Source organism: Moschus berezovskii, chromosome 4, assembly GCF_049115385.1.
Source record: "Moschus berezovskii isolate FMDL1 chromosome 4, NW_MosBer_1.0, whole genome shotgun sequence".
Classification (NCBI taxonomy): Eukaryota; Metazoa; Chordata; class Mammalia; order Artiodactyla; family Moschidae; genus Moschus; species Moschus berezovskii.
Window position 1 is genome coordinate 74,713,165 of NC_142463.1, and position 8,615 is coordinate 74,721,779.

Genomic DNA, 8,615 nt, shown 5'->3' on the forward strand with positions numbered 1-8,615 from the left:
GGAGGCCTGGCGTGCTGTGATTCATGGGGTCACGGAGAGTCGGACACGACTGAGTGACTGAACTGAACTGAACTGAACACCATCAGAAGAAATAATATCCTGATAAACTTTGATTGTACTAAAAGATTATTTTAGCACTTTATTTTATTTTGACTATTTTATTTGTGTTTTTCAAAGAAACAGAATTAACAGGATATATATATATATGTATATATATATATGTATATATATGTATATATGTATATATATATATGAAGATTTTCACCAGTGGCAAAGAACCTGCATGCCAATGCAGGAACTACAGAAGATGTGGGTTCGATCCCTGGGTCAGGAAGATCCCCTAGCAAAGAAAATGGCAACCCACTCCAGTATTCTTGCCTGAAAAATTCTATGGACAGAGGAGCCTGGCGGGCTACAGTCCATAAGGTCGCAAAGAGTTGGACACAACTGAGCAGACATACACTGTGCATCCAATGACAAATATATATATGAAGAAATATATATGTGAAGAAATTTATTATAAGAAATTGGCTCATGTGATTACAGAGGATAAGAAGTCCCAAAAGCAACAGTTGGTGAACTGGATACCCCAAAGTGCTGATGTGTAGTTTTAGTCCAAGTCCCAAGGCCTGATAACCAGGAGAGCTGATGGTGTAAGTTCCAGTTCAAAAGATGGTAGGCTTGAGATCAAGAGAAGCAATGTTTCAGTTTGAGTACAAAGGCAGTTTCTGTCATGTCTGACTCTTTGTGACCCAGTGGAGTGCAGCATGCCAGGCTTCCCAGTCCATCACCAACTCCTGGAGCTTGCTCAAACTCATGTCCATTGAGTTCATGTTGCCATCCAACCATCTCATCCTCTGTCATCCCCTTCTGCTCCAGCCCTCAATCTTTCCCAACATCAGGGACTTTTCCAATGAGTCAGTTCTTCCCATCGGGTGGCCAAAGTATTGGAGCTTCAGCTTCAGGATCAGTCCTTCCAATGAATATTCAGGAGTGATTTCCTTTAGGATTGACAGGTTTGATCTCCTTGCTGTCCAAGGGACTCTGAAAAGTCAACAAAAGATTCCAAAATACAGTACTTAGATGCAGTCTCAAAAAAGACAGGATGATCTTCGTCCATTTCGAAGGCAAACCATTCAATATCAGAGTAATCCAAGTCTACACCCCACTAATGCCAAAAAAGCTGAAGTTGAACAATTTTGTGATGACCTACAAGGCCTTCTAGAACTAATGCCAAAAAAAGATGTCCTTTTCATCATAGGGGCTGGAATGCAAAAGTAGGAAGAGAAGAGATAGAGCAACAGGCAAGCTTGGCCTTGGAGTACAAAATGAAGCAGGGCAAAGGCTAACAGAGTTTTGCTGAGACTGCACTAGTCGTAACAAAAACCCTCTTCCAACAAAACAAGAAGCGACTCTATACAGGGACATCACCAGATGGTCAATACCAAAATCAGATTGATTATAGATTGGTTATGTTCTTTGCAGCTCAAGATGGAGAAGCTCTATAGAGTCAGCAAAAACAACACTGGGAGCTGACTGTGGCTCAGATCATGGACTTCTTATTGCTAAATCCAGACATAAATTGAAGAAAGTAGGAAAATCTCTAGACCATTCAGGTATGACCTAAATCAAATCCCTTACAATTATACAGTGGAAGTGACAAATAGATTTCAAGGGATTAGATGATAGAGTGCCTGAAGAACTATGGATGGAGGTTCATGACATTGTACAAGAGGTAGTGATCAAGATATTCCCAAAAAAAGAAATGCAAAAAGGCAACATTGTTGTCTGAGGAGGCCTTACAAATGGCTAAGAAAAGTAGAGAAGTGAAAGACAAAGGAGAAAAGGAAAGGTATACCTATTAATATTCAGATGTTAATCTCATCCAGAAACACTCTCATAGACACACCCAGAATAATGTGTGGACCCTGTGGTCCAGTCAGTTGAAACACAAAAGTAACCACTATAAATACATGGTAAGTTGGCAATGGATTCATGAGGTTTAAATAAAAGTTTACATTGTGTGTTTATCAAGTGAGTTTTACAGTTTTCCTCATATAGATTGTCTACATTTTCTAGTTAAATTTTTCATAGATATTTTATGTCTTTTATATTATTAATGAAGCTTTAATGTTGTTATGACCAACATTGATAATATATTAAAAAGCAGAGACGTTACTTTGCCAACCAAGGTCCATCTAGTCAAGGCTGTGGTTTTTCCCGTGGTCATGTATGAATGTGAGAGTTAGACTGTGAAGAACGCTGATCGCTGAAGAACTGATGCTTTTGAACTGTGGTGTTGGAGAAGACTCTTGAGAGTCCCTTGTACCGCAAGGAGATCCAACCAGTCCATTCTAAGGGAGATCGATCCTGGGTGTTCATTGGAAGGACTGATGCTAAAGCTGAAACTGCAATACTTTGGCCACCTCATGCGACGAGTTGACTCACTGGAAAAGACTCTGATGCTGGGAAAGGTTGGGGGCGGGAGGAGAAGGGGACGACGGAGAATGAGATGGCTGGATGGCATCACCGACTCTGTGGACATGAGTTTGAGTGAACTCCGGGAGTTGGTGATGGACAGGGAGGCCTGGCGTGCTGTGATTCATGGGGTCGCGGAGAGTCGGACACGACTGAGCGACTGAACTGAACTGAAATGTTTTAAAATATTTTCTACCCTGTGGTTGTCTATATATATATAACTAAATTCAATAACTAATTTTTAAATTTCACTAGTGAATACTTCTCATATATTAAATAATAGAGGTGTTAGAGGGAATGGTTGAGAGGCATATCACGCTCTTGACTTGGATGGAAGTGGTTCTATAGTCCCCCGGTTAACAATGATGGGAGTATGTAATGATGTCGGAGAAGAGTTTTAGTAAGGGTTGAATGATTGTGAGCATGCATGCTCAGTTGCTTCAGTGATGTCAGACTCTTTTTGACCCTATGGACTGTAGCCTGCCAGGCTCCTCTATCATGGGATTCTCCAGGCAAGAATACTGGAGTGGGTTCCCCTTTCCTTTTCAAGGGATCTTCCTGAACTAGGGACTGAACCCGCATCTCCTGGGGCTACTGCACTGCAGGTGGATTCTTTACCCTGAGCCACCGGGGAAGCCCCATAGAATGATTATGCTCTGGTAATAACCTAAAATTCTCAATTACATAAACAAAAATTTTCTACCTTGTTTATTATGTTGTTTGGGTCCTCTCTCTCCTTACTTATTTTTAGTTCACTTGATCTGTTTTGGGGCAAAAGTGGTAAACTGAAGCTTCTGACAACTTGTATCTTTCTGTTTCTCCGTGAATTTCTGCAAAGTCTGCTTTGTTATTTGCTTTGCTGTTTTAGTCGCTAAGTCGTGTCTGACTCTTCTGCAAACCCCTTGGACTGTAACCTGCCAGGCTCCTCTGTCCATGGGATTTCCCAGGCAGGAATACTGGAGTGGGTTGCATTTCCTTCTCCGGGGTATCTTCCCCAAGAATTGAACCAGCATCTCCTGCCTTGAAGGTGGATTATTTACTACTGAGCCACCAGGGAAGCCTATACTTTGTTATAGGTGCTGCCATTTTTAAGCATATGTTATCAAATTTCATTGTTCTCTTTAACATTATAAATTTCATTATTTTTCTGTTATGCTTATTAGTCAGAAATCCCCTTGGATACTAAGATTATACACCTTGGTTAACAAGAATAGGTGTCATTTTTTGATCATTTGGAGTCCGTTTTCCTGTGTTCTTTTATCATGTCGACACAAGTCTTCTTCCATTTCAGGAAAAGTTTCTTAAATTATATTTAATTTTTTTGTTTTATTGTATGGTTTTCTTTGGAGGGAAATATACCAATGCACAAACTGAATCTTCTTTGACTGTCTTCTACAGTTGTCTTTTTTCTCTATGATTTAAAAAAAAATTATTTCTTCATTATTCACTTCATTTGCTTTTCAAGTTTCTATCCTGTCTTTTACTCTCTGTAGTGTCTATTCTCCTAAGTGCTAATAATTAATCTTCATTTCTGAAATAATTTGATTTTATCCATTTTCTCCCTGAGTTCTGCTAGTCACTGGTTTACTTTCTCCTATTTTTGACAGCTTTGGCCTAAGCAATGCTTCCATAATTTCTTACATTTCTGTTTTGTGGTTTTCTTTTATAAGAGTAATCACTTCAGTATTGTTTTAATGTTAAGTTATTATTTTTATCTGCCTTGCAGATGTCTTTCCACTGAAATTCCTTCATTTGTAGAATAGTTTTGCTTATGCTTAGTAGTATTTTTTCCTGTGGTGTCTTTGAATGTGTGCTGCACTTATTCTTTTCTTGATGCTCATAATCAATGAGTTGAATTTTTCTGGACTTGTTATTAATAAAAGCCAGAGTTACTCGGAATGGTGAGTAGGGGCAATGTATCCTTCAAAACATTTAGGCCAGTGGCACTTTTTGTTACTACAGAAATAAATATTGTGTTTTCCTTAAAATGTGCTATCTTTCTTCTAGAACCTAATTTAATTCAGAAGATTTATTCAGCTTACATTTGCCTGTTTTCTTTCACCAGCTGCTGCGCCTCTCCACACCTTCAGGGTACTTTTATTGGTTCACTTATTTATTTACCATTTGTTTTTTTGGTAGATTCCAAGATCTACTTTTGGGTCCCACCAGGCACTTTCTTCACCTCTCATTTTTTCTCTCCCACCATTTGGTTCCTGTGAGACCTTAGTCTAGCTCCCAACAGCTCCTGCTCGGGTTGGCGTTCTTCCCTCTGAACGGCGTATGCTTTCTGCATGTTTCTCAGATCTGTACCACCCAGCCCCTCAGCCTGCCCACACCTTCTCACCATTCGGTCTCAGTGTTCTCGAGAGCAACCTGCCTCTTGGAAGATTACAAATGTTTTTCCGTTCTCTAGTTTCAGTGAAAAATAGAATTTGCTGTTATTTTTGTACTGTCTCTTGTTGCTCTTGTTTATTTTCCATGGAGAAACATGGAAGTCCTGAGAACTAAACTACCACCGTATTCTTGCAGGAAACCCTACTAAACACATTCTTTATTGCCATCAGGCCTGTCTCCAGCGTTTACAGCTCTAGGAGCACAATTACACATGTAGGCCAATATACGATATATGAAATCTTTGAGGATTTTAAATCAAGCTAACACAGCTATTGAGACATGTTCTAGTCTCCTTCTTTGATAATATCGTCTTAATTACCTATAAGCTCAGATTCAAATGTATCTTTTTCAGAATCTGCTGAGTTCTTCTCTAGTCCCCATTATGCTGCCCACCCCATTTGCTTAACCTTAAACTGCATCATTATGTCGTCTATACTCAGCTGCCCTTGGGATATCCTTTAGATACAAAGGTGTACCCAACTGCAGTATAGCTCACCCTTGGAATACCCAGGGAAAAGATGAAGACCTTGGAGATGAACCTCTAGGGCAGAGAATTTGTGGCTCTGGCTCCCCAGAGCATATTGCATGAGTTGTCTAGAGGCACTCTCCCTTAATCCTGTGAAATCCTTACTCAGAGAAGAAGAAAGTGAAAGTGAAAATCTCTCAGTTGTGTCCGACTCTTTGCAACCTTCTACACGCCAGAATACTGAAATGGGTAGCCTTTTCCTTCTCCAGGGTATCTTCCCAACCCAGGGATCGAACCCAGGTCTCCCACATTGCATGAGGATTCTTTACCAGCTGAGCCACGGAAGTATTGGCCAAATGAGTCCAGAAGAGGATTGTTAGAAGTGTGGGCACCATATATTTCACCAGGGCTTGTTGAATTGTTACCATTAACATTTGTTTACTTTATCATATAAAAAATTTTTAAAAGAAGAGTTCTAAATGAATCAAAAGGTTTTTTTTTTTATTTTAAAAATATCTTGTAGATTTTTTCATGTGAAATTTAAAATCTACGTAAGTGAATAGTGGGAATGCTGATTATTTTAATTTTCTGCTTTGTCTTTTCCTATGGGCTATGAATTTTCCACTCCACGTATGCACTATTTTCACAATTAGAAAAGAAACATTAAAAATGCAAAAGACTTCAAATATAGATGGTGAACCCACTAAAAGGGAGTATAATATTAATATTTAGGTTTACAAAAAAAGATTTTCATTTTTTTCTAGTGAGCCATGGCATATTTCCAAGTGCTTTTACACACACACACACATACACACTCGTGCATGCACACATTGCAGGTCTTAAGAAAGGACTGTCAGTCAAACATTACAGATTTGATTTGACTTTGGATCTTTGGACACAGGTCTAAGATATAAGGGGCTTCCCAGTGGTAAGGTGCTAGTGGTAAAGAACTGACCTGCCAATGCAGGGGACATAAAAGATGCAGGTTCGACCTCTGGGTGGGGAAGATCACCTTGAGGAGGGCATGGCAATCCACTCCAGTATTCTTGCCTGGAGAATCCCATGGAGGAGGAGCCTGGTGGGCTACAGTCCAAAGGGTCTTGAAGAGTCAGACATGACTGAAGCGACTTAGCACACAGGCATGCTAAGATACAAGATGTCCTTGGGTGGTGTCGGTAGCTATCGTCCTTGTGCACTGTCGTCTCTGATGTTCAAGACCATGGGCAGCATACAGCATCCACAGAGAACAGCCAGCTCCTGCCAGAAGCCCTTTTTCACCTGCAAGACTGCCTATGTGACCATTTTAGTTTGCATGAATAGAACTTCCTACAGCGGGTTTCAGACAGGAACCTGTGAGTGGAGCTGCCAATGTCAAAGGAGCATTAGGTCTAGAATTTCCCAGAAGCAGTTTCAAAGTGTGGGATACTCTAGTGTTTGATTTATGTTCTTGCTCATTTTGGTACACAGTTTCCTTACTTTGTAAAGCTTTTAGAACTTATCCTCAGAACAGTTCCCCTCTCACCAGGGCACTTGTAATTGGAAAAAACTGGTAGTATTATTGAACCTTTATTTTGTTAGTTCCAAACACTTGTTACAGAATGTATACATAAGACTTGATTTCTTCTGTTTATAATACTAAATCTGTGATTAGAATAATATTTCAATTTTTTTTTGGCTTGGAACTAGCAGTAAGAACCAATTTCATTTATTTCAAGTTCTCTGTTTCCCAAAGTCCCTCATTCACCACATATTCTTCATCTAGAGAATTTCTTAAGTCAGTCCTCTTTGGGGACTCACAGAGCAAAAGAACTGTATGAGAACATTTGGATTTCTAAATAATTCTTATAGGCCCTGAATTAATGGCATTCTAATGAAGAGGTCATTTCTCCCTTTTGAGAAGTGCACCTCCAATTCTGACACTAAAAACTTTATGATCTGTAGCTTAATTTCACCAATAGCAAAACAGCATCATCACCTTCATGACTAGATAGCTTCTATTCACCCCACAGTTGTGTCTTCTACTCTCCTAAGTGCTCTTCAAAAAGCATTAGAAGTTCGTTTTTCATGTTAGTATATTTTGTGTGTTCTCTTCATTCTGTTTTCTTCTCAGATCAGCTTTTTTTTTTAAGTAGATCTCTAACTTTTATATTTATATTTTTTAACTTTTTATTTTATACCATTTATAAAGGTAGATTACATAAAAATTAGGAAGATTATTTCAGGGGGAAAAATATAAAGGAGAAAAGAAAAGAAAAAATCATGTATAATTCCACTATCCAAGGCAATCATTGTTACTACCTTCATTTCAGTGCACAATGAAAAATGGAAGGTTTTTTTTTTTTCCTTTTCTTTCCTCTTTTCCAAATCCACTGCTAGACATAATGGAAGCCTCTCTAAGGATAACCCTATTCATGAGCAATTATTCTAAAGTGTTTCATGTCTAAATATAGAATCTGAGAATTTACTAAATGCAAGGATGACATCATATAAACAGATATCCAAACCTCTTATCCCACATTCATGAAAGTGCTCATTTCTGTGTTTGAAGATGTGTGGCTCTTATCTTTTTATACCATGCTTTGCCTGAATTTTATTTCTCCTTTCTACATGATCCAGCCAGCCATACTGGCTGTGTAAATACAACTCAGGCTTTCTTCCTGATACTCGAAAATCTATCTTCAACATTTTTGATCAGTGTGCAGTGCATTAAATACTACAGCAGATGGTGCTTTTTGATGATGTGTTTCTACATGAAACCACATTTTGTCCTGTATGCTGCATTATCAAAAAATCAAACATGTAATTATGCAAATATGTATGCCTTTATAATAATCAAGTTTTATTGTAAATGGTTGATGCACATCAATTTGATCCTGTAGTGCTGTTTTAAGTGCGGTTTAAGTGGCTTTTCAGTGTACCCAGAGGCAACACAAATGCATCTCTGGAATATTAATAAAATCCTGTATCTTTGAGACCCCAACTGGAATCTCATTGCTTGTACTGATTGAAACAAAATGCTAATCCTTTCCTTTAAAAAAATCCCCTTTGTTATTTAAAACACAGATATTAGTATGATATGAAGGGCCATTTTATTTTAAATTGTATTTTAATGTAGTTGTTAAAATAATGCCTAATCATACTATATTCAGTCTTCACAATGTAAATTTGATGAGACATGAATCCAATCATTTTGCAACAATGAATGCAGTCATGTATTTTAACCAGTCCGGTTTTTCTAATTCCATAAATTTCTATTGCCAGTGGCTGTTTACCGGTT